This window comes from Aquarana catesbeiana, linkage group LG03 (genome assembly GCF_042186555.1).
Source record: "Aquarana catesbeiana isolate 2022-GZ linkage group LG03, ASM4218655v1, whole genome shotgun sequence".
Taxonomy (NCBI): domain Eukaryota; kingdom Metazoa; phylum Chordata; class Amphibia; order Anura; family Ranidae; genus Aquarana; species Aquarana catesbeiana.
In genome coordinates, this window is record NC_133326.1 from 354,625,294 (window position 1) to 354,649,547 (window position 24,254).

At 43.9% G+C, this 24,254-nt stretch overlaps 1 pseudogene; it reads right to left on the reverse strand.

Moving 5' to 3' along the window:
* Positions 1-8,647: 8,647 nt before the first annotated feature.
* Positions 8,648-12,517, reverse strand: LOC141133964 (uncharacterized; annotated as a pseudogene).
* Between the last annotated feature and the right edge of the window lie 11,737 nt (positions 12,518-24,254).

Sequence of the window (24,254 nt, forward strand, 5' to 3'; positions counted from 1 at the left end):
AGTTCACATCTCACAAGGAAGCGCCATACCCCCACCCACAATCCTTTGTTGCACCTTCACCCAGAGTGTATGCACCCCAATACAGGAGCTGTGTTACTGGCCAGACCACCAGGTAAAAACAGTGGGAAAAAGCCTAAAGAAAGGGAAAACAAATGCACCCACCACATCCAATGATTGGTAGGCTGCAATATATTACATTTTTGGTTTTGGGAATACAGCTTTAAGCAACACTGCATTCAAATGGAAAAAAAAATTGTATTTGGCAAGAATGCCCATCTACACAAACCCTAAGTAGAGATCTAACATTACATGTTCAAGCTTATACTGTACGAGATTTTAGTGATTGGGTTTAGGTGTACATTAATTACCCAATGGTTTCTTAGGTTACTAATTGACTTTAGCAGTAAGATTACTCAGCCATGTTGCCACCATGTAGTCTAATTTCTCTAGCAGAATTTTGATAATGTATAATTATTTGAAAGCGATGATGTGAGGAAACTGGTATAGAGATTTTTGCTTCCAGGATGCCTGAGGCGTATGAAAAGGAAATATGTGATTCAATATGTAAGAATCTACAAAAAAAGGAAATATCGGAATTCACTGGCTTGACCCATTTAAAGCTCCTACCTGGGGAAAGTAACTGTAACCATCATCCTTGATCCCTCTCCATTTGCTGGTCCTTAGCACAGCAGGTCAAGTCTCTGTAACGCACACCTGCACCCTAATCAAGGACGAATAATTTGAATGATAATTCAGCCCTGGCATGATCAAGCTGTCACAGACATCGGTAGACCCTATGTGTTGTCATAGACAACAGTAAAAAGCTATTAAAGATGCTGGAGTGGTGTGAGTCTGCACAAAGATAATCACAGCATCAACAGACAGGAGCAGAATCAAAAGCCTGGGTACAGACAAGCAGGCAGAGCACAGAATGCCAATAGAGACAATAGGCCAACAGATCCAGCTGAGCCCAGATAAACTGAACATAAATGCAGTTCAAAAAGTCACAGGGAAATACAAGGCATTGACAGAAAGACATCTAACCAGGGACTGACCAACAGGCTTCTTTGTTTCCTCATGCCTTGGCTAGAGCTTTGTCTGTTCATGTCTTCAACTCCTTCCTTTTTTCCTTATTTCCTTCCTTCCCTTTCTCCTTTTACTTCCTCTTCCTTCCCTGCACAGCTTTGACCTTTAAGCCCCATACACACTATTAGATTTTTTGCAGATTTTTGTCTTCAGATTTACCAAAACCATATAATATGAAGTCAAACTTTACAGCCTCGTACACACGGTACAACTGTTGGCAGGGGATTGTCTGTTGACAGACTGTTGTCCTAAAATCTTACCTTTAGTATGCTTCTTTTGACAATTGTTGTCCAACTTTTAGCCAACAAATGTTGGATGACAGGCTTGTAAATTTTCGACAGACAACGGTTTGAGGTCAGATTTACGTATGGTTAGTACACAAATCTGTCACACAAAAGTTGAAAGTACAAACACGCATGATTGGAACCAAGGAACGGGCCGGAAGCGGTTGGTCTTGTAAACTCGTGTTCGTAATGGAGAATTAACATTCGTGACGTGGGAAATGATGAAATATCGAAATGCAGCGCACATTCTCTTCTTCTTTAACCACTTACCAACCGGCCCATAGCCGAATGACGGCTGCAGGGCGGTTGGATAACTCTGGGAGGACGTCATATGACGTCCTCCCGGAATTCCCCTCTCGCGCGCCCCCTGGGGCGCGCACCCGAACACATCTGTGACCGCCGGGTCCTCTGGATCCCGGTAAATGGCCGCTGATCGCGGCCGTTTACCATGTGATCGCGCCGTCAAATGACGGCGCGATCACATGTAAACAGACCGGCGTCATCTGATGACGCCGGTTCCTCTCCTCCCCTCCTGTGTACCGATCGGTACACAGTGAGCGGGGAGGGGGATGGATGGATGTCTGCAGCGCTGTGGGCTGGATGTGTAGTGCCCACAGTGCTGCACAGAGACATCCAGCCATCCATCCATCCATCCATGCTCAGCCATCCCTCACTACTATGCAATGCTGTGCAATACTCTGCAATACCCCCACAATACTCTGCAATGCTGTGCAATACTCTGCAATACCCCCACAATACTCTGCAATGCTGTGCAATACTCTGCAATGCCCCCACAATACTCTGCAATGTTGTGCAATACTCTGCAATACCCTCACAATACTCTGCAATGCTGTGCAATACTCTGCAATGCCCCCACAATACTCTGCAATGCTGTGCAATACTCTGCAATACCCCCACAATGCTCTGCAATACTGTGCAATACTCTGCAATGCCCCCACAATACTCTGCAATGCTGTGCAATACTCTGCAATACCCCCACAATACTCTGCAATGCTGTGCAATACTCTGCAATGCTGTGCAATACTCTGCAATGCTGTGCAATACTCTGCAATACCCCCACAATACTCTCCAATGCTGTGCAATACTCTGCAATGCCCCCGCCATACTCTGCAATGCCCCCGCCATACTCTGCAATGCCCCTGCCATACTCTGCCATGCCCCCGCCATACTCTGCCATGCCCCCGCCATACTCTGCCATGCCCCCACCATACTCTGCCATACCCCGCCATACTCCGCAATACCCCGCCATACTCCGCAATACCCCGCCATACTCCGCCATACCCCGCCATACTCCGCCATACCCCGCCATACTCCGCCATACCCCGCCATACTCCGCCATACTCCGCCATACCCCACAATACCCCGCCATACTCCGCAATACCCCGCCATACCCTGCCATGCTGAGCCATGCTCAGCTGTACTCGCCCTCTGTATGTGGCCGGGCTGTGGAAGTCTCACACATGTGGTATCGCCGTACTCAGGAGGAGCAGGAGAATCTATTTTGGGGTTTCATTTTTGGTATGTACATGTTATGTGGTAGAAATATTGTATAAATGGACAACTTTGTGTTAAAAAAAAAAAAAAGCGTTTTAACCACTTCCCGTCCGCCGGCCGTCATACAACGTCCTTGACTTTGTGCGGGGATATCTGAATGATGGGTGCAGCTACAGGCATCATTCAGATATCAGCTTTTTCAGCCGGCGATTCCCTACACCATAGGATCAAGCTGTTCCACTGCTTGATCGTTCTTACGGGAGGCGAGAGGGGATGTCCCCCCCCTCCCACGCTTCTACCGACTCACCGCTACGATCGAAGCCAGGATCGTTTTTTTTTTTTTTTTTATTTCAGGCTTCCCAGCCTAGAGGTGAGATGTGGGATCTTATTGACCCCATATCTCACTGTAAAGAGGACCTGTCATGCCATATTCCTATTACAAAGATGTTTATATTCCTTGTAATAGGAATAAAAGTGGTCAAAATTTTTTTTTTTTGGAAAAAAGCATCAAACTAAAATAAATAAAGTAAAATGAACAATAAAAAAAAAAAAAATTTTTAAAGCGCCCCTGTCCCTGTGTGCTCGCATGCAGAAGCGAATGCATACGTAAGTCCCGCCCACATATGAAAACGGTGTTCAAACCACACATGTGAGGTATCGCTGCGATCGGTAGAGTGAGAGCAATAATTTTGGCCCTAGACCTCCTCTGTAACTCAAAACATGTAACCGGTAAAAAATTTTAAAGCGTCGCCTATGGGGATTTTTGAGTAGCAAAGTTTGGCGCCATTCCACAAGCGCGTGCAATTTTGAAAGGTGACATGTTGGGTATCTATTTACTCGGCGTAACTTCATCTTTCACATTATGCAAAAACATTAGGCTAACTTTACTGTTTTGGTTTTTGTAAAGCACAAAACAGTTTTTTTTCCAAAAAAAACGCGTTTAAAAAATTGCTGCGCAAATACCGTGCGAGATAAAAAGTTGCAACGACCGCCATTGTATTCTCTAGGGTCTTTGCTAAAAAAACATATATAATGTTTTGGGGTTCTATGTAATTTTCTAGCTAATAAATGATGATTTTTACATGTAGGAGAGAAATGTCAGAATTGGCCTGGGTGCTCCAGAACGTCTGAAGGTGCTCCCCTGCATGTTGGGCCTCTGTATGTGGCCACGCTGTGTAAAAGTCTCACACATGTGGTATCGCCGTACTCGGGAGTAATAGCAGAATGTGTTTTGGGGTGTAATTTGTGCTATGCATATGCGGTGTGTGAGAAATAACCTGCTAATATGACAATTTTGTGGGGAAAAAAAAAAAGTAAAAAAAAAACCTTGATTTTGCAAAGAATTGTGGGAAAAAATGACAACTTCAAAAAACTCACCATGCATCTTTCTAAATACCTTGGAATGTCTTCTTTCCAAAAAGGGGTCATTTGGGGGGTATTTGTACTTTTCTGGAATGTTAGGGTCTCAAGAAATTAGATAGGCCGTCAGTACTTCAGGTGTGATAAATTTTCAGATATTCGCACCATAGCTTTTGGACTCTATAACTTTCACAAAGACCAAATAATATCCACCGATTTGGGTTAATTTTACCAAAGATATGTAGCGGTATAAATTTTGGCCAAAATATATGAAGAAAAATTACTTATTTGCAAAATATTATAACAGAAATGAAGAAAAATGTATTTTTTTACAGATTTTTCGGTCTTTTTTCTTTTACGGCGCAAAAAAATAAAGAACCCAGCGGTGATTAAATACCACCAAAAGAAAGCTCCATTTGTGTGAAAAAAAGGACAAAAATTTCATATAGATACAGTGTTGCATGACTGAGTAATTGTCATTCAAAATGTGAGAGCACCAAAAGCTGAAAATTGGTCTGGTTAGGAAGGGGGTTTAAGTGCCCAGTGGTCAAGTGGTTAATGAGATAATAATGAAGCTACTTTGCTGGTGACACTAATAGAGTTATGGCAAGCATATTTTAAAAGGCATGTGTTTTCTAGTGATATCAAGATTATTCTTATAATGCTTGTTGGTTTTTTTTTGTGCAAGTTACCACAACACCATTATCCCGGAGTTTTTAAGATCAAAGATAAAAATATGTTGGCGTCCCTTGTTAATTTTACATTGTATTTTTTTTTATTGTAACTGTCTACTCCCAAACTGTCATTTGAAGTAAAACACATAGCCAAGTATTATTCTACACAATTTTGTTATTGTGCTGAAAAAAAAAAATAACCCATATTAAATTAGACATGCTATCTGCCATCCAAATACAAAGAACTTAACCAAAAAGTGCATTCAATGCATACAAAAATATAGAAAATATAACAAATAAAATCATTATTCCAAAAAAACCAAAGTAATAGAAATTAGTAAGTGGAGAAGGGTTAAAAAAAATCCCTAGTCCAGAGGGGTTGTTGGGTTTCTTGTGGCTGGTATTGCCACTGACCGCGATGCTGCTGTGGTGGGTGGGGTGGCTGCGGTGGGTGGGATGGCTGTGGAGTGTGGGTTGGCTGTGGAGGTGGGGGCCACAAAATCAGAAATGTGTGTGCTTTCTGAAATTTGGCCCCTCACCTCCTTTTGAGAAGATGCAGGATGAGTTCCTCACACCTGCTCCTTTGATCACTGGCCATCTGCCTTATATTATTGGCCATCACACACCCAAATGCCTCAGCCTTATCTGGGTCTGTCCGGATGGCATAAGTGGCCTGGCTGAGGAAGGCAGCTGTGGCCTCCCCCAGATTCCTGCTCTTCCTGGCCCTTTTAGCAGGAGGGATCTGGGACAATGTCTGGCTTTTGGCCGCTGGCTCCTCCAGACTGACACATTCCTGTGTATGAAAATGGGACATAATTAGAATCTTTTTTAGGGTTTGGTCATCAATCACACACAATTTGTATCTCCTCACTGTTGCAAATTGAATGTGGAAAAATAGAAAAGACTATCATTCTGACCCCAGCATTTTTCATTCTTGTTCAAATAATTTTTGGTCACTACTGTCTATTGAAATGGAAACCACTTTGTTCAGGCAGAAATCTTTTCACAATAACATCTAGGTATCATTATTGTATTTTTGGATACAAATATGTTCAACAATGCTATGCCTGGGTCAAGCTGGGCTCCTCCACATCTTCATCCTGTGCATCAGGACCTGTGCGGACCTCAGGAGCTGTGGCCTCAGCAGATGTCAAAGGAAGTGTAGACAGCGATGGCCTGGGTACTGTCTGGTCTGTCAAAAACCGCAGGCTGTGGTAATACCACAGAGTCCAGAACCTTGTTCAGCTCCCTTTTAAATGTAATCCGAAGGTTGGCTATCTTTTGCTTTACGTAGCTGGTGTCTGCTCTGGGGTACACAGGTTTGACCAGCTCCACCAGTTTCTCCAAAGCTGCCTTTCTCAATATTTTATTGGAGTAGTCTCTACTCTTCACCTTCCAGAGACAGGGCAGCTCCCGATACAGGTCAACAAATTGGGGGAGAAATTCTGGCAAAGTAAATTTATCCATCATGATGATATGATGCCTGCAAGACAGAACACAAGACAAACCATAATGTCTGGCTTAACCCATAAGATGTTCCCAATATAGGCCTCAAGCTAAGCAGTATAGGCCACTACCCACCTGTGCCCCAATTTCCCATTGTTTTTTCGTTTTCTGCTTCTTTTGTGCATTGGAGAGCGTTCGTCCTCCACTCCAAGATCGTTCCTACGGCCGTTCCATCGACCACACGTTCTGGCTTTATACACACTGCACATGCGTCAAACTCCGCTCTCAGTGCGTCATGACACTGGGGCGTGACCATCTCCCTTCTGCATGCAACACACGGTGGAACATTTGTGAGGGACAACATGGTGGATACGGAGGATTACAGCCAGCCCTGTGATTGGGGAGCTCATAGGGGGCACAAAGCAACCGCCATGAGCAAGGGCGAGATGGTGGAGATGGTGTGCATCCCAGAGAAGCACGATTACGACTGCAAGCTGTGCTATTAGCAAAGTATGTATTGGCTTAACATTAGCATGGAGAAGGAAGTGGTGGAAGGAGCTGTCAGTGTTGCTGTCAGTGTTGCTAGGTACCCGAGCTTGGGAGACCCCGGCACCAGGGCCAAGATTATAGAGTAGTTGCAGTGTGTACATTCCTAGTAGTGTAGGTGTCTGAAGGGCAAGCAGGTTGCAACCAACAATAGACTGGGTAGGTATTTCATTAAGTTTACAATAAACTTGAACATAACTCACTATGTGGGGACTTTTTACTCTTCTTACTAGGTCATGATCTTCCACGTTTTACTATTGGCAGAATGAGTGCTGATATGTTGCAGTGTCAAGGAGGCTGCTACTGCTTTACAGCACAGAATCAGTGATTTTGTTGACATGCTAGCAAAATTCTAATATCCTCTTGACTGGTCTGAAGTTTGGTGTTCCACTTGTTGGCTCATGTTTGCCATTACTAATTTGCAGCTTTTTTGGACTTTGAAATGTGAAAGATTAGGAACTCAGTGCTTCTCAATTCCACTCTTCTAGGTGCACCACCAGGTCCTGTTTGCTAGATTTTCCTCAGTCTAAATGACTGTGCGAATTACTAAGGCAGTGAAACTGATAAAATCACCTGTGCCAAATTCAAGAAATCCAGTAAACATGACCTGGGTTTACATCTTGAAGAGGGGAGTTGAGAAACACTGCCCTAACTAATGTGAATGCCAATGTTTATCTGTTATTTCTAATCTAAAACCCAAAATTTGAAGGTGCACACAAATTGGGGCTTATCATTATGATTTCCCCCATGGTCCCATTCCTAAAATGTGTGTAGTTACAAACAACAATTTTTCAAATCGCCCATATCACACAGTATGTAAACATGTGCTATCTCCCAACATGGGGTATCAATGGACATGTGTTGGGGGTGCAACCCCTTCCTCAGAGCTACTTTAGTTCTAAGGAAGGGGTTGCACCCCCGAAACGCGTCCGTTGATACCCCGTGATGAGAGATAGCACATGTTTACACACTGTGTGATTTGGGGGATTCGAAAAATTGCTGTTTGTAACTACACACATTTTAGGAATGGGATCATGGGGGAAATTTAATTGGTAAGCCACTACGTGTTTGTGGCTTCAAAATTTGGCTTTTAGGGGCATGAGATCACCCCATCTGAGGAAGGCAACAGTCACATAGTCTTGGGATACTAATATCTCGGTTGTCCTTCACTTTACCAAACTGGAACATTGGAAGTTACTGAGTTTTGGATGTGTATCTAGTGGTTTTGGACATGCCTGTTTACCCCCAAAAAAGGAGAAATACTGCAAAACATACATGTAATACACAAAGATGTTGATTTGTTTAAGCACCTTAAAAAGCACATGTGAATGTGCTTTGAGTAAAATGATTTATACTAAACAATGTGTGGGTTATTATTTCATTGCTCAATACCAGTGAATTTTAAAAGTTGTTGTAGTTACAGTTACAATGTGCTCTTACATGTTGTCAACTCCTGCAAATATGAGGTTGCAAAAATGAAAGGAGTTGTAAAGGCATAATGTTTTTGTTCTTCATGCATTAGATCCATTAAGAACAAAAACATTGTGTGTGTAGCAGACCCCCAGAACACCATAATAGTTAGCTGAAGAAGATATTGTTACCTCATGTAGAAATGAAGGTACGGATTCACTATCGGAGCAAGTGTCCAAACAGAATCCCATTTGGGAACATATTACACATATAAGAAGCACAGACAACAGTAGTTATGAATTATGAGTTTATGAGCTCCAAAAAAGTTTAGACAGGATCAGCTAGAAATTGCTGCCAAGACACTGCCCCTCTACCCACAAAATAGTCCATGTAATTCTGACGTAAATCCCGGGCAATTTGGGAGGGCAAGCCAGCACGGACATTTTCTATAGCCGTCATCACGCCCACAGACAGATGACTTGCAGCCTCTCCAGCTGGGCCTAACACTGCAGGGTCCATGTCCCTTGGCAGGGAGGCAAGGTAGCTTGTAGCATTCCTCCTTAAGAAATTGTGGAGAATGCAGCAGCACAGGACTACATGATTCATTTTGTAGAGTGCCAGGTTGGGAGTCAAAAAGCTGGAAATGGTTGGATAAGATGCCAATGGAATTTTTGACCATCCTTCAAGAGAGTCGGCAATTAAATATTCTCTGCTCGGGGGTGAGGTTCCTCATAGGAAACGGCTTCATCAGATGTTCCCCCAGAGCAAACACCTCAACTGCCACAAACACAAAATTGGGGCCCTCCACATTTTGATCAGCAGGTGGCAAGTTTAAGGTGTCATTCTGGAGCCGCCTGTAGAACTTTGTCTGCATGATGACTTCTCCATCAGAGTTGCGGACGTTCTTCCCAACGTCCAAATAAAGAAATTCATAACTGGCCGACACAACAGCTAGCATCACTATGCTGCAAAAGCCCTTATAATTAAAATAATATGAGCCAAAGTTGACTGGTTGTACAATCCGGACATGTTTCCCGTCAATAGCACCACCACAATTGGGAAAATCCCATTGGTGAAGAAACTGGGCTGCAACGTCCTGCCATTGCTCTGGGTTGGAAGGAAACTGTGGATTAAAAAAAGAAAAATACATTACTACTTCTGCACATTACATTGCAACCAGATTTGACACAAACATGCTTAGCAAACATAAGGATAGACTTAAAAGAGTATTTAACCACGTCAGCCCTGGAAGATTTGGCTGCTCAATGACCAGGCCATTTTTTGCGATTTGGCACTGCGTCTCTTTAACTGACAATTGCACGGTCATGCGATGAAATTGACGTCCTTTTTTTCCCCACAAATAGAGCTTTATTTTGGTGGTATTTGATCACCTCTGCAGTTTTTATTTTGAAAAAAACACAATATCTTTTACTTTTTGCTATAATAAATATCCCAATTTTTTATAAAAAAACCCCCACATTTTTTCCTCAGTTTAGGCCGATATGTATTCTTCTACATATTTTTGGTAAAAAAGAATCACAATAAGCGTATATTGATTGGTTTGCGCAAAAGTTATAGCGTCTTCAAAATAGGGGATAGATTTATGGCATTTTTAATATTATTATTTTCTTTACTAGTAATGGTGGCGATCTGCGATTTTTATCAGGACTGCAACATTGCGACGGTCACATCGGACACTTTTGACACATTTTTGAAACCATTGACAATTATACAGCGATCAGTGCTATAAAAATGCACTGATTACTTTGTAAATGTCACTGGTAGAGAAGGGGTTAACACTAGGGGGCGATCAAGGGGTTAATTGTGTTCCCCATGTGTGTTTCTACCTGTGGGGGGATGGGACTGTCTAGGAGGAGAGAGAGATCGGTGTTCATACATAATATGAACACACGAGCTGTCTCCTTTCCCCTGAAAGAACACACAGATCCCGGATCTCACTCTGTCACCAGCGATCGCGGGAGCTCGGCGGTCATTGTGCCCTCTGGGCACTCGCATCAGGGTCGGGTACACACTGCGGGCGTGTGCGTGCCCCTAGTGGCCAAAAGGCGAAGCAACATTAGGTAACGTCGTTTCGCCCAGCTGTACCATTCTGCCGCGGTAAAACTGCAGCGGCTGGTCAGCGAGCGGTTAAAGACAAAAGTGGAAAGTCAACTTATCTGATTCCTCCTCTCCTCTGGTGGCCCATTAGATAACTTTTAGGGGGGGAGGTAATGGGTAGATGTTTTGGATAACCAGTGATACTTTGGGCAGCCCCTCCTTACTTACACTATTGCCAGCCCAGTGAACAGGTAAGAAGTGTCATAATCTAAAGATGAATACACACTGTCCAAATTGCAGCACATTTTTACATTTTGATTTTTGTCAGAAGCCATGAATCAGACTGAGACAGTCTGAGTACAGTTAAATCACACTTGTTTATTAATAATAAAAAAAAGGTAAACAGAGTAAACGTAGTCAAAACATAGCCAGAGTTCAGGAACCAGACTGGTTAGTCAGACAAGCCAAAACTTCAGAGAGCCAGAGATGAGCATAGTAGAACAGCAAGCAGGATCTGGAGCCAGAAGGAATGTCAGCCAAGCAAGTCTTTAATGCCGTGTACACACGAGCGGACTTTCTGGCAGACTTGGTCCGGCGGACCGGACTCAGTTGGACAATTCGATCGTGTGGGGGCTCCAGCGGACTTTTGTTCCCAAAAGTCCAACGGACCTAGATATAAAACATGTTTCAAATCTTTCCGACAGTCTCGAGTCCAGTCGAAAAATCCGCTCATCTGTATGCTAGTCCGACGAACTAAAACCGACGCTAGGGCAGCTATTGGCTACTGGCTATCAACTTTCTTATTTTATTCCGGTCGTACGCCATCACAGACTAATCCGTCGGACTTTGGTGTGATCGTCTGTAGGCAAGTCCATTTGTTAGGAAAGTCCGTCGGAGGTCCGCCGAAAGTCCGTCGGATAGACCGTCGGACCAGTCCGGTCGAAAAGTCCGCTCGTGTACGCGGCATAACAGGAACACAGGAGAGCGTTTCTAGAAATGTGACCAAGGCAAAGGCAGAGATCATCTGGGCTGGACGGCTTAAGTAGGCAGGACTGACAAGCAGGATATCATCAATAGGTGAGTCAATGTGGAGAGATAGGAGCTTAGAATTGGAAGGGCTGAGCCCAGCCCTGACAGACTTAACTAATCAATATAATAGGAGAGAAAACTAAGAAGTTTAAATTTGTAGGTAATCAGGTAGGCCCTTGCACTACATGGTTTGGGTAATTTATAATGAAATTTGACCACAAAAGAGGGATAGTGTGTATGGTTTTTTTAAAAGTCAGCAGATAGGGTATTTGGATCTGTTGACTTAACATTTTTTAGGGGGAGGGATAATTCAAAATTAATTTGGCTATAATAATAAGGCCTCTTGCACTCTGCCCGATTTGGAGCACACAAATGAACACATTTTAGGGGTTGTTTAGGGTAAGCCCCAAAATGTAGCTGACAAAAAACATTGTTAAGTTACCAGGCTATGTGTATGGGCCCAGGATAGCATGCTGGGGAGGTTATTGTAGGAAAATATGCATGTAGCCCAAAAAAGGAGCTAGAAAACCTTACAGCATGCAAGAGGACAAAGAGGACATTCACAGCATATTACAATATTGATATTCATGTAATCAAAAAATAAAATAAAAACATTAGCAAACAGAAATACATAGAATGTGATCTTGAATAAAAAAAAACTACACTAATATAGTCCTTCTGCAGCACTTGAATGATGGATGAGCAGGTCTCTGGAATAATGACTCCCAGAGCCTTAGGGAGATCCCAGTAGTAAACTTCAGATCTTGAAGGCTTCTCCCCAGTCACCAAGTGACTATGGCTATGAGCCTCTGATCAGAAGTGAGGGAAAAAACGCATACATGTGTCCTGCTTCTGGATATAGGGGGTCACCAATGCCAAGAGGTGGTGAAAGCAGGGATCCGTCATCTGGGGATAATTCCAAAAATCATCCGGATTATTCTCCTGGAGCTCCCACAGCAAAGGCAATAATTGCTCACAATTGAGCAACCAATTTTTGGTCCAAGAACTCCTCTTCCTTCTGTTCCTGGAAAGGACTCAAAGGTTCAAAGCAATGACTCCTAGCCCAATAATAACACGTTCTCTCCTCTTATTTCGTAACAAAGTTGTCATTTTAATAAGATATTTCTCACACATGCCATGGGTATATGTGGAATTACACCCCAAAATACATTCTGCTAACTGTCCCAAGTATGGGGATACCACATGTGAGAGACTTTTTTACAGAAGCCAATAGGCACCTTCAGGCTTTTAACTGCTTTCCACCCGGGCTATAGCCAAAAGACGAGCACAGCGCAGGCTTAATTTGCTTGGAGGGTGTACATGGATATCCTCCTATGAACACGCTGCCCATGTGTCCCCTGAGGCATGCAGGCAGCACACTCTGTGATAGCTGAGTTCTTCGTACTCAGCTGATCACAGATCGGGGTAAAGGACCAATCACAGCGGCCTTTTACCACGTGATCAGCCCTGTCCATTGACAGTTGATCACAGATGTAAACACAAGCTGATTATCGCCTTTTCTTTCCTCACGCTGAAGAAGATAACTGGCTTGTGTTAAAGGGATATCGGCACTGATAATCAGGGCACTGGTTATCAGTGTCCTGATTATCAGTGCAGTCCCAACAGTGCCCACCAGTGCTGCCAATCAGTGCCCATCAGTGCTTCCTCATCAGTGAAACCTATCAGTGCCACCTACCAGTGACTATCAGTGCCCTTCAGTGCCGCCTATCAGAACACATCAGTGCCACCTATAAGTGCCCATCAGTGACACCTATCAGTGCCCATTAGCGCTGCCTATCAGTGCAGCCTCATCAGTGCCTTCTCATCAATGCCCACCATTACCACCTCATCAGTGCCCATCAGTGCCACCTATCGGCGCCACCTATCAGTGTCTATCAGTGCCACCTCATCAAAGTCCATCAGTGCAGCCTCATCAGCGAACATCAGTGCAGGAGAAAAATTGACTGTTTGGAGCATTTTAGAACAAACTACGAAAAATGTTTTTTTTTTTTCAAAATTTTCGGTCTTTTTCCATTTGTTTTGCAAAAAATAAAAAACCCAGTGGTGATTAATTATCAACAAAAGAAAGCTCTTTTTGTGTGAAAAAATGATAACAATAATTTATGGATACAGTGTTGCATGCCCGCACGATTTGTAATTTAAAGTGTGACAGCTCTGAAAGCTGAAAATTGGCCTGGGCAGGAAGGGGGTAAAAGTGCCCAGTGGGCAAGTGGTTAAAGGGCATTATTTCCTTGTTACACTTCCTGTCTAACTATCACAGTTTCGAAGACCCTGAAATGCCAGGATAGTACAAACCCCCCAAATTACTCCTTTTTGGAAGGTATTTGCTAAGAGGCATGGCGAGTATTTTTCAGATCTCATTTGTTGCCTCAAGTTTTTGGAAAATGAAGAAAAACGTGTCTTTCTTTTCTGTTTTTTTTTTTTTTTTTTTTTTTTACACCAAACAAAAAATGATATCTGTGCTGTCTTATAAATATTGCCAATTGCACCCTAAAAAAATACAAAAACTACCTGACCAGATTCTTAATCACAGCAGCAAAAACAGTACTGTAATACCAAGACACTGGAGAAACACCGCCGCACCTACAATTAAAGAATGGTTGGAAGAGATACATCTGCTCAAAGGTATGGAGGAGATCAGGGCAACAGCACAAGGGAATACAGAAAATTTTAATAAAATATGGCAGCCGTGGATCATCTTTAAATTTTCTGATTCTTATAACACTTTCACATAGGGATATACCTCTTAACATAAAGAAATGTGAATAATTACATCTCTCTTATATTTTATTTACTCTTCTTTCCCTGTCTTTACTTTTCATTTCTGTTACTAAATATATTTAGAAGGGTATTTTTATAGACCCTTGAATTTATTTTTCTCTTGAATTAAATAATAGATTTTGATACATAAATTCAGAGTATTTCAAATAAACAATTGATGTAAAGATAGGCTGATTACAAAGCCATCTTGTTGGTTTCGCTAGTAAAATACTCTATCATTAAATTCAATTATATACAGCTATATTTTTATATGATACTCATGTACAAAAGTTAGTATGATTGTACAAATGCTATATTTTAACATCAATAAAAGCTTATTGTTTAAACAAAAAATGATATCTGCAAAATACTCTCAGCAAAAAGGTTGGTGTGTCTACTTTTCAAAAAGGGGTCATTTGGGGGGGGGGGGGGGGGGGTGTGATTGGACTATCCTGCATTTCAGGGCCTCTGAAACTGTGATGGGTAGAGAGGAAGTGACTTGAGGAAATATGCCGTTTGAAAGCCTGAAGGTGGTCATTGAATTTTGGGGGCCTACTATACATGGCTAGGCTGCCAAAAAATCTCTCACATGTGGTATCCCCATACTCGGGAAAAATAGCAAAATGTGTTTTAGGGTGTTATTCCACATATACTTATTGCATGCTTGAGCAATATATAATTTAAGTGACAACTTTGTGTAAAAAAATATTTTTTTGTCATTTTCCAAAAAGTTGTGGCAAAAAGATACATGTTTCCATGGACTCAACATGGCTCTCAGCAAATTCCTTGGGGTAAAAAAAATGAGTAGATGGTACAGCGCCCCCCTATAGTTACTATATATATTGCCACGATAAAAGCACACTATACCAGCAGTTTAGACATTAATGGCTGTGTTGAGTTATTTTGAGGGGACAGCGATTTTACACTGTTATACAAGCTGTACACTCACTACTTTACATTGTAGCAAAGTGTCATTTCTTCGGTGTTGTCACATGAAAAGATATAATCAAATATTTACAAAAAATGTGAGGGGCAATGTGTCGGGACTGGTGGTGAACTGGAGGAAGTCTGCACTATTGCCACTAGATACACCCAAGGGTCAGGACTTATTGGGAATTCCATGCCTAAAAGTAGTTTCAAGGATTCGTTATTTGGGTATAAATATGTCAAAAGATCCCAATCAGTACATTGTAGATAACCTAGTTCCATTACTGGGCAAATTCGAGCGTAAAATTGATATCTGGAGTCAGCTGCCCCTGTCCGTAGCAGGAAGGGGCAACTTAATTAAGATGGTCTGGTTGCCTCAATTGTTGTACTTGTTACACAATTCACCAGTGTGGGTGAATAAAAAGTGGTTTAAAAAGATAGATTCACTCTTTAGGGAACTGTTATGGAGGAGAGGGAAGGCCAGGATCAGCCTTCAGAACCTACAGCCGCCAGTTAAAGAAGGAGGAATAGCTCTCCCGCATCCGAGGTGCTACTTTTTGGCGGCACAGCTACAGCATGTAGGGGGTGGATGTGCTGATAGAGGTTTGTTAACTCTGGAGGCACCACATAAAACCGTAGTGGAGGCACTGGAGGCAGACTCACTACCTGGTAGCGGTCCCACAACCAAGTTAATAACAAAAGTTTGGAAAGCAACTAAGACCTTAATGGGATATGTCGGGTTTACAGAATTTGCTCCCCTCTGGCACAACAGAAACCTACAGGAGATTGTGGCTATGGGGGAATTTAAGGAATGGGTGAGGTGGGGTATAAATAGACTAGCCCAACTGTACCGAGGGAACGTATTGAAAACCTTTGAGGATCTTCAAAAAGAATATAGTATCCCAAAACAAAAATTTTTTAGGTATCTACAAATGAGAGCGGCTCTGGAGGTACAATTTAGGGTAGGTCCCCTAGTTTGGACAGATGCTGTACTGCTACAGAGAGTGATTAGACCCGGGCAGATGAAGGGTTTTATTTCCAGAATATACACGCAATTATGCAAGGAAGCCATCGTTAGATCAGAGCACCTCGGCTGCAGGGAGGGGTGGGAGAAGGATGTGGGAAAGTTAACTGATACACAATGGAGGGAAATTTTGGAGGTGGGGCAGGAGGTTTCAGTTTCACCTGCACAGAGACTCTCTCACCTAATGTTGCTATACAGAGCATACTACACCCCAAAAAAACTATTCCGCTTTGGTGTAAGTCCCGATGCCAAATGCCCCAGGTGTGGGGAGGAGGGTGACCTGATACATATGGTATGGAGGTGCCCTAAACTGGTACGGTACTAGTTGGGGGTTGTGGGCTCTATTGGAGACAAGTGGGGGATTTCTTTAGAGGCAGATGTCAGACTCTGCATTCTTGGATATAGGGTATGGAGTCTGGAGGAGACAGCGGTTAAGATAGCGGTTTTGAGATGCTTATACCAAGCTCGGAAGCTTATTATGCAGAGATGGCAATCAGCCCTCCCCCCGGCAGTTGATGAGTGGGTTAAAACAATAAACGACGTAATATGGAAGGAGAGAGCCCTATATATCAGAAGAGGGAGCCTTAAAAAATTTAAAAAGATGTGGAACCCCTGGTTAGTAAGCGTAGGGTGTCAGGAATAAAAGGGAGGTCCTGGTTTAGGGAGGGACGAGAGCAAGGGGAAGATGGGAGGGTATGGGGGAAAATAACTACCTGTCGTCCTAATGTACCATATGAGGCTAGATGTTGGACAAGATATGTAGAAGTAATAGGAGTGTGGAGTGGAATGGCTGAGGGGCATATGGCTTCTCTTCTTACAGAGTATGTATACCTGCACATGGTTACTAAGAATGTGAAGACGGCAAATGAATTCAATTTATTCTTCTCCTCAGTCTTCACAAGGGAGACGGGGGGATTAAGTAACCAAAACTGCAATGTTTATCCTCATGACACGTCACAGGAAGCACCCTCATGGCTAACAGAGGATAGAATTAGAAATAGACTTGAAAAACTTGAAAAAAAGTCACCGGGACCAGATGGCTTGCACCCAAGGGTCCTTAAGGTACTCAGTTTTGTAATTGCCAGACCATTGTTCCTAATTTTTATGAACAGTCTACTGACTGGAATGGTACCCGCAGATTGGAGAAAAGCCAATGTAGCTCCAATGTTTAAAAAAAGGCCAAGATACATCCCTGGGAATTACAGACCAGTTAACCTAACAGCAATAGTATGCAAGCTCTTGGAGGGGATTATAGGGGACTATATACAAGAGTTTAGTAATGAAAACGGTATCATTAGCAGTAATCAGCATGGATTCAAGAAGAATCATTCTTGCCAAACCAACCTATTAACCTTCTATGAGGAGGTGAGCTGCCATCTAGATAAAGGAAGGCCCATAGACGTGGTATATCTGGATTTTGCAAAGGCATTTGATACAGTTCCCCATAAACATTTACTGTACAGTACAAACTAAGGTCTGTCGGCATGGACCATAGGGTGAGTACATGGATTGAAAACTGGCTACAGGGGCGAGTTCAGAGGGTAGTGATAAATGGGGAGTACTCGGATTGGGCCAGTGTGGAAAGTGGGGTCCCCCAGAGCTCTGTCCTGGCACCAATCCTATTTAATTTATTCATAAACAACCTGGAGGATGGGATAAACAGCTCAATCTCAGTATTTGCAGACGATGCTAAGCTAAGCAGGGCAATAATTTCTCTGCAGGATGTGGAAACCTTGCAAGAAGATTTGAACCAACTAATGTGGTAGGTAACTACATGGCAAAAGAGGTTTAATGTAGAAACATTTAAAATAATACATTTGGGTTGCAAAAATAGGAATGCAATCTACTCACTAGGGGGAGAACCTCTGGGGGAATCTAGGATAGAAAAGGACCTGGGGGTCCTTGTGGATGATAGGCTCGGCAGTGGCATGCAATTACAATCTGCTGCAAGCAAAGCAAACAGAATATTGGCAAAAGGGTATTAACTCCAGAGATAAAACGATAATTCTCCCACTCTACAAGACTCTGGTCCAGCCGAACCACGAGTATACCGTCCAGTTCTGGGCACCAGTCCTCAGGAAGGATGTGATGGAACTGGAGAGAGTCCAGAGAAGGGCAACAAAGCTAATAAAGGGACTTAGGTATGAGGAAAGGTTACGATCACTGAACTTATTCTCTCTGGAGAAGAGACGAAAGGGAATTTGAAAAGACACGTGGCCATTCACTAAAATAAGAAGAGAAGCAGTTTAATCTTAAACTGCATAGATGGTTCTTTACTGTAAGAGCGGTAAGGATGTGGAATTCTCTTCAGCAGGCAGTGGTTTCAGCGGGGAGCATCAATAATTTCAAAAAACTATTAGACTCGGTTCACACTAGGGGCGGCGCAACTTGCAGGTCGCCTCACCGAGGCGGCCTGCACACGACATCCACGGCGACTTGCAAAACAACTTCTGTATAGAAGTCTATGCAAGTCGCCTCAAGTCGCCCCAAAAGAAGTACAGGAACCTTTTTCTAAGTCGGAGCGACTTGCGTCGCTCCGATTAGAACGGTTCCATTGTACAGAACTGGCACTTAGATAGGCAGCAGAAGGACCACAAAATATAGGTGTATACAATGTAATACTAACATAAAAGCACACACACAGGTTGGACTTGATGGACTTGTGTCTTTTTTCAACCTCGCCTACTATGTAACAATGTAACTGGGGCGGAAGTTCACCTTCCAGCAGAAGAACGACGCTAAACATACAGCCAGAGCTACAAGAGATTGTAAGCTCTTCTGAGCAGGGCCCTCTTAATCCTCTTGTATTTATTGTATTGTTACTGTATTGTCTCCTTTTATATTGTAAAGCGCTGCGTAAACTGTTGGCGCTATATAAATCCTGTATAATAATAATAATAATAATAATAATGTGTTAGAATGGCCCGGTCAAGGTCCAGACCTAAATCCAATTGAGAATTTGTGGCAAGACTTGAAAAATGCTGTTCACAGACGCTCTCCATCCAATCTGACAGTAGGGATGAACTTGATGTTCGGGTCGAACATAAGTTCGATTCGAACATCAGGTGTTTGCCCGTTTGCTGAACAGCAAACATCGTGGGGTGTTCGCGGAAAATTTGAGCGCTGTGGAATACCCCATAATGCACTGTGAGATTGGAGTGCATTGCTGTATGATGATTGGCCAAAGCATGCACCTGACCTGCATGCTTTGACCAATCACAGCGCGCTCTGTTAAGAGAGTCATAATCTTAGCCCCCCATAGCTTTGATATATATATCAAATACACTGCCACTTACTGAATTACCTGCCTGCTTAATCTAACTCAAGCTATTTTAGCCCCCCCATAGCCACGATTGGCCAAAGGCACCCTGCCTCTGGCCAATCGTGGTTATGGGGGGGCTAAGATAGCTTGAGTTAGATTAAGCAGGCAGGTAATTCAGTAAGTGGCAGTGTATTTGATATATATATATCTATCTATATATATATATACACAATCGGTCTAGTATATAAATATATACTCTGCATTTAGCATAGACTATATATTCAGCGTTTACTCGATATTCGGTTAGTGCAGGCAGTGTATTAATATATGTATACAGTCATATATATATATATATATATATATATATATATATATATATATATATATATATATATATATACACTCTGCATCCAGTGTAGTCTATATCTACAGTGCATTCGGTGGTGTACTGTTTCTAATACACTTCTGGTGGTGTACACAGTTTGAAATACCGTGCAGCCATTGTACAGTTTCTAATACAGTGCAGGCGGTGTACACAGTATCTAATACAGTGCGTACAGATTCTACTACTCTTTTGGTGGGGTACACAGTACATAATACAGTGCAGCCGTAGTACACTTTCTACTACTTTTCTGATGGTGTACACAGTATCTAATATAGTGTGTTCAGTTTCTACTACACTTCTGGTGGTGTACACAGTATACAATAGAGTGCAGCCGTTGTATAGTTGCTAATACAGTGCAGGCGGTGTACACAGTATCTAATACAGAGTAGTGTGGTGTTGCAAAACAAAAAATACATCGTGTCCGGAAGGCCACCAAGGAGAGGCAGACACTCACAGGCCACTAAAAGAGGGCAAGCAGCCTCTGTGTCTACAGTCAACAGTGGTGGTCGTGGACATGGTGCATCCTTTGCAGGTGGCCATGGGGCATGCTTGTCCTTTTTTCTCCTGCTGGACGTGTTATTCAGCCAGAACATGCAGAAGAGTTGGTGGAGTGGATAACAAAGCCATCCACGTCCTCCTCATCCTCTGTCACCCAGGCTCAGAGTAGTTTGCCTTCCAATGCAGCTGCCAAAGCGGCCTATTCCACTGGCTCCTTGTCCACAGTCACTCCTTCTGTAGCCCCACCATCATGCACAGAGGAGTTCCCACAATTATTCGACCAAAGTGTCGGTGTTGAAGGCTCTGATGTTGGTGCCCAGGTTGAGGAAAGGAGTAATGTGAGCCTAGAGAGAGGGGTGCCCAAGAAGGACAAGAAACTGTCAGTCATGTTCCCCTGGCTGCAGCATGCTGCCAAGTTTGCTCCAGTGATGAGGAGGGAGGGGATGATGAGGTCACTGACTGTACTTGGGTGCCTGAGAGAAGAGAGAGGGAGGAGGAGGAGGCACAACAACTCCAACAAGGCAGGATGTCCTCTAGGGGGCAGCTTAAGGGCAGCCACCCTATTGCATCACACCACAGAGCTCCACAGGTGCAGGTCACTGCTGACTCCCCGCTGACTTTTAAAAGTTCCTTGGTGTGGGCCTTTTTCGACACGTGTGGAGCAGATTGCACAGTTGCTGTTTGCATCCTATGTCTGAAGTGGATCAAGTGTGGCCAGAACAACAGCCGATTGAGCACCACATGCTTGACCAGACATATGACGACCTGCCATGCAATCTGTTGGCAACAGCACTTGAAAGACCCACATCAATGAAAAACGCTGACTTCTCCTTGCTCCTCATCAGCCCTCTCAAAAACCTGCACTGAAGGTATAGCAATAGGTATCCCAAGTACTTGCAGCCAATCTGCTAGTAGTACACCACCATCTGATTTTAGCAGGCAAATTTCCCTGCCCTAATTGCTGAACCGTAAAAAGAAATTTGGTCCCAACCATCCACATGCTCAGCTTCTAAATGCTAGCTTGGTCAAATTGCTAACACTGCAACTGCTGCCTTTTCAGCTGGTAGACTCTGCCCCCTTTCGTGAATTTGTGGAATGTGCTGTACCTCAGTGGCAGGTTCCAAGACACCATTTCTTTTCATGGAAGGCCATTCCGGCTCTTTACCGGCATGTGGAAGGCAATGTTTTGGTCTCGTTGGACAGGGTGGTCAGCAGTAAGATTCATATTACCTCTGACTCATGGTCCAGCAGGCATGGGCAGTGATGTTACCTTTCCTTCACGGTGCATTGAGTAACTCTGCTGGCAGCTGGGAAGGATGCAGGATAGGGTTCAGTATTGTTGGAGCTTGTTCCACCACCACGCCTCCAAAATGCTAGTGGTGATTCTGCCACAGCTCTCTCCTACACCCCCTCCTCTTCTTCTTCCTCTATGGACTCTTCTGCAGATTTGTCCTCTGAACCAGCACTGCTATGTAAGCGTTCAAGGGGCTACGCAAGCAGTGAGGCTAAAAGATGCCATGCGGTGCTTAAATTGCTCTGCCTAGGGGACAGGAGCCACACTGGGGAAGAGATTCTGTCAGCTCTGCAGGCAGAGGTGGTTGACGCCACGCCAGCTTCAGCCAGGACTGGTTGTATGCGACAATGGCACCAACCTTTTCTCCACCCTCCGACAGGGACACAAGACCCATGTTCCATGTTTGGCACACATCCTGAATTTGGTGGTGCAGCGGTTCTTGAGCAGGTACCCAGGGTCACAGGATCTCCTGAGGCAGGCCAGAAAAGTCTGTGGTCATTTCCGCTGGTCATACAATGCCAGTGCTTGGCTGGCTGACATTCAAAGGGAATGCAAACTACCCACCAAACACCTCATTTGTGACATGCCCACCAGGTGGAACTCAACGTTGGCAATGCTGCAGTGGCTGCACACACAGCAGAGGGCCAACAATAAGTACCTGTGCGAGTATGGCACCAGGACAGGGTCAGGGGAGCTTGGCCTCTTTTCGCCACTACAATGGCTACTGATCAAGGATACATGTACTGTCCTGTCAGCATTTGAGGAGGCCACAAGGATAGTGAGCAGCGACAAAGCATGCATCAGTGACACTGTCCCTCTAGTCTTTCTGTTGGAGCACACGCTTTGTAAAATCATAGACAGGGCACTTGAGGCAGAACAGCAGGAGGAAGAGGAGGACTTCCTTACCTCCTGCAGGCCCGCCAAACACACAGGAAGAAGAGGAGGAGGAGGTGTCAGCATTGGTGTAGAGGTTAACACTCAGCAGCAGTCTTCAGGGGATGGTTTTCAGTCCCCAGAAACCCAAGGAGTTGTACGTGGCTGGGAGGAGGTAGTTATGGATCATGTGATCCTTAGTGACCCAGAGGAATCAAATGCCTCTGCAAACTTACGCTGCATGGCCTCCCAGATTCTGCAAAGCCTGCGAAAGGACCCTAGGATTTGTGGTATCAAGGAGAGGGATCATTACTGCCTGACAACCCTTCTTGATCCACATTACAAGGGTAAGGTTGCAGAACTCATCCTGCCTTTGCAGAGGGAGCAGAGGATGAAACATCTTCAGGAAGCCTTGAAGAAAGGTTTTTGCAACACATTTCCAGACCCTGGGAGGTTTCAATTTCCTGGTGCTGGACAATGTGTTTCTGAGGCTTCGTTCAGTCAGAGGAAGAGCGGTGGTGAAGGTGGCCGGCTGACCGATGCCTTTAAACAATTTTTCAGTCCTCAGCGCCAAGGTCTGATCAGTTCAAGCAACCATCGCCAGCATCTGCATTACACGGTGCAGGAATCTCTAGGGGCAAGAGCAGACTTGGAGGCCTTTCCAACAGAGCATCCACTGGGTTACTGGGTCTTGAGGATGGACCACTGGCCAGAACTTGCTATAATATTTGACAGCAGGGCCCATTCCTGCACCCAACAAGAGTATCTGTTAGGGGTTACAGTGTTGTGGCACCACCACCGCCCAAGGCCCAATTTTTCTGCCCCTGTTTAACAGGGGCATGTAATTAGCATTTTTGCTATATTTCACAGTAAGCCCTGTTCCTGTGCCCAACAAGAGTATCTGTGAGGGCTTACAGTGTAGTGGCACCACCACTACCAAAGGCCCAATTTTTATGCCCCTGTTTAACAGGGGCATGTAATTACATTTTTTGATATAGTATTTCACAGCAGGGCCTATTCCTGCGCCCAACAAGAGTATCTGTGAGGAGTTACAGTGTTGTGGCACCACTGCCCAAGGCCCCATTTTTCTGCCCCTGTTTAACAGGGACATGTAATTACAATTTTTGATATAATATTTTACAGCAGGGCCCGTTCCTGCGCCCAACAAGAGTATCTGTGAGGTGTTACAGTGTTGTGGCACCACCACCGCCCAAGGCCTAATTTTTCTGCCCCTGTTTAACAGGGGCATGTAATTACAATTTTTGATATAATAATTCACAGCAGGGCTCATTCCTGCGCCCAACAAGAGTATCAGTGAGGGCTTACAGTGTTGTGGCATCACCACCACCGCCCAAGGCCCAATTTCTCTGCCCCTGTTTAACAGGGGCATGTAATTACCATTTTTGATATAATATTTCACAGCAGGGCCTGTTCCTGTGCCCAACAAGAGTATCAGTGAGGGCTTACAGTGTTGTGGCACCACCACCACCAAAGGCCCAATTTTTTGCCCTTGTTTAACAGGGACATGTAATTACAATTTTTGATATAATATTTTACAGCAGGGCCCGTTCCTGCGCCCAACAAGAGTATCTGTGAGGTGTTACAGTGTTGTGGCACCACCACCGCCCAAGGCCTAATTTTTCTGCCCCTGTTTAACAGGGGCATGTAATTACAATTTTTGATATAATAATTCACAGCAGGGCTCATTCCTGCGCCCAACAAGAGTATCAGTGAGGGCTTACAGTGTTGTGGCACCACCACCACCGCCCAAGGCCCAATTTCTCTGCCCCTGTTTAACAGGGG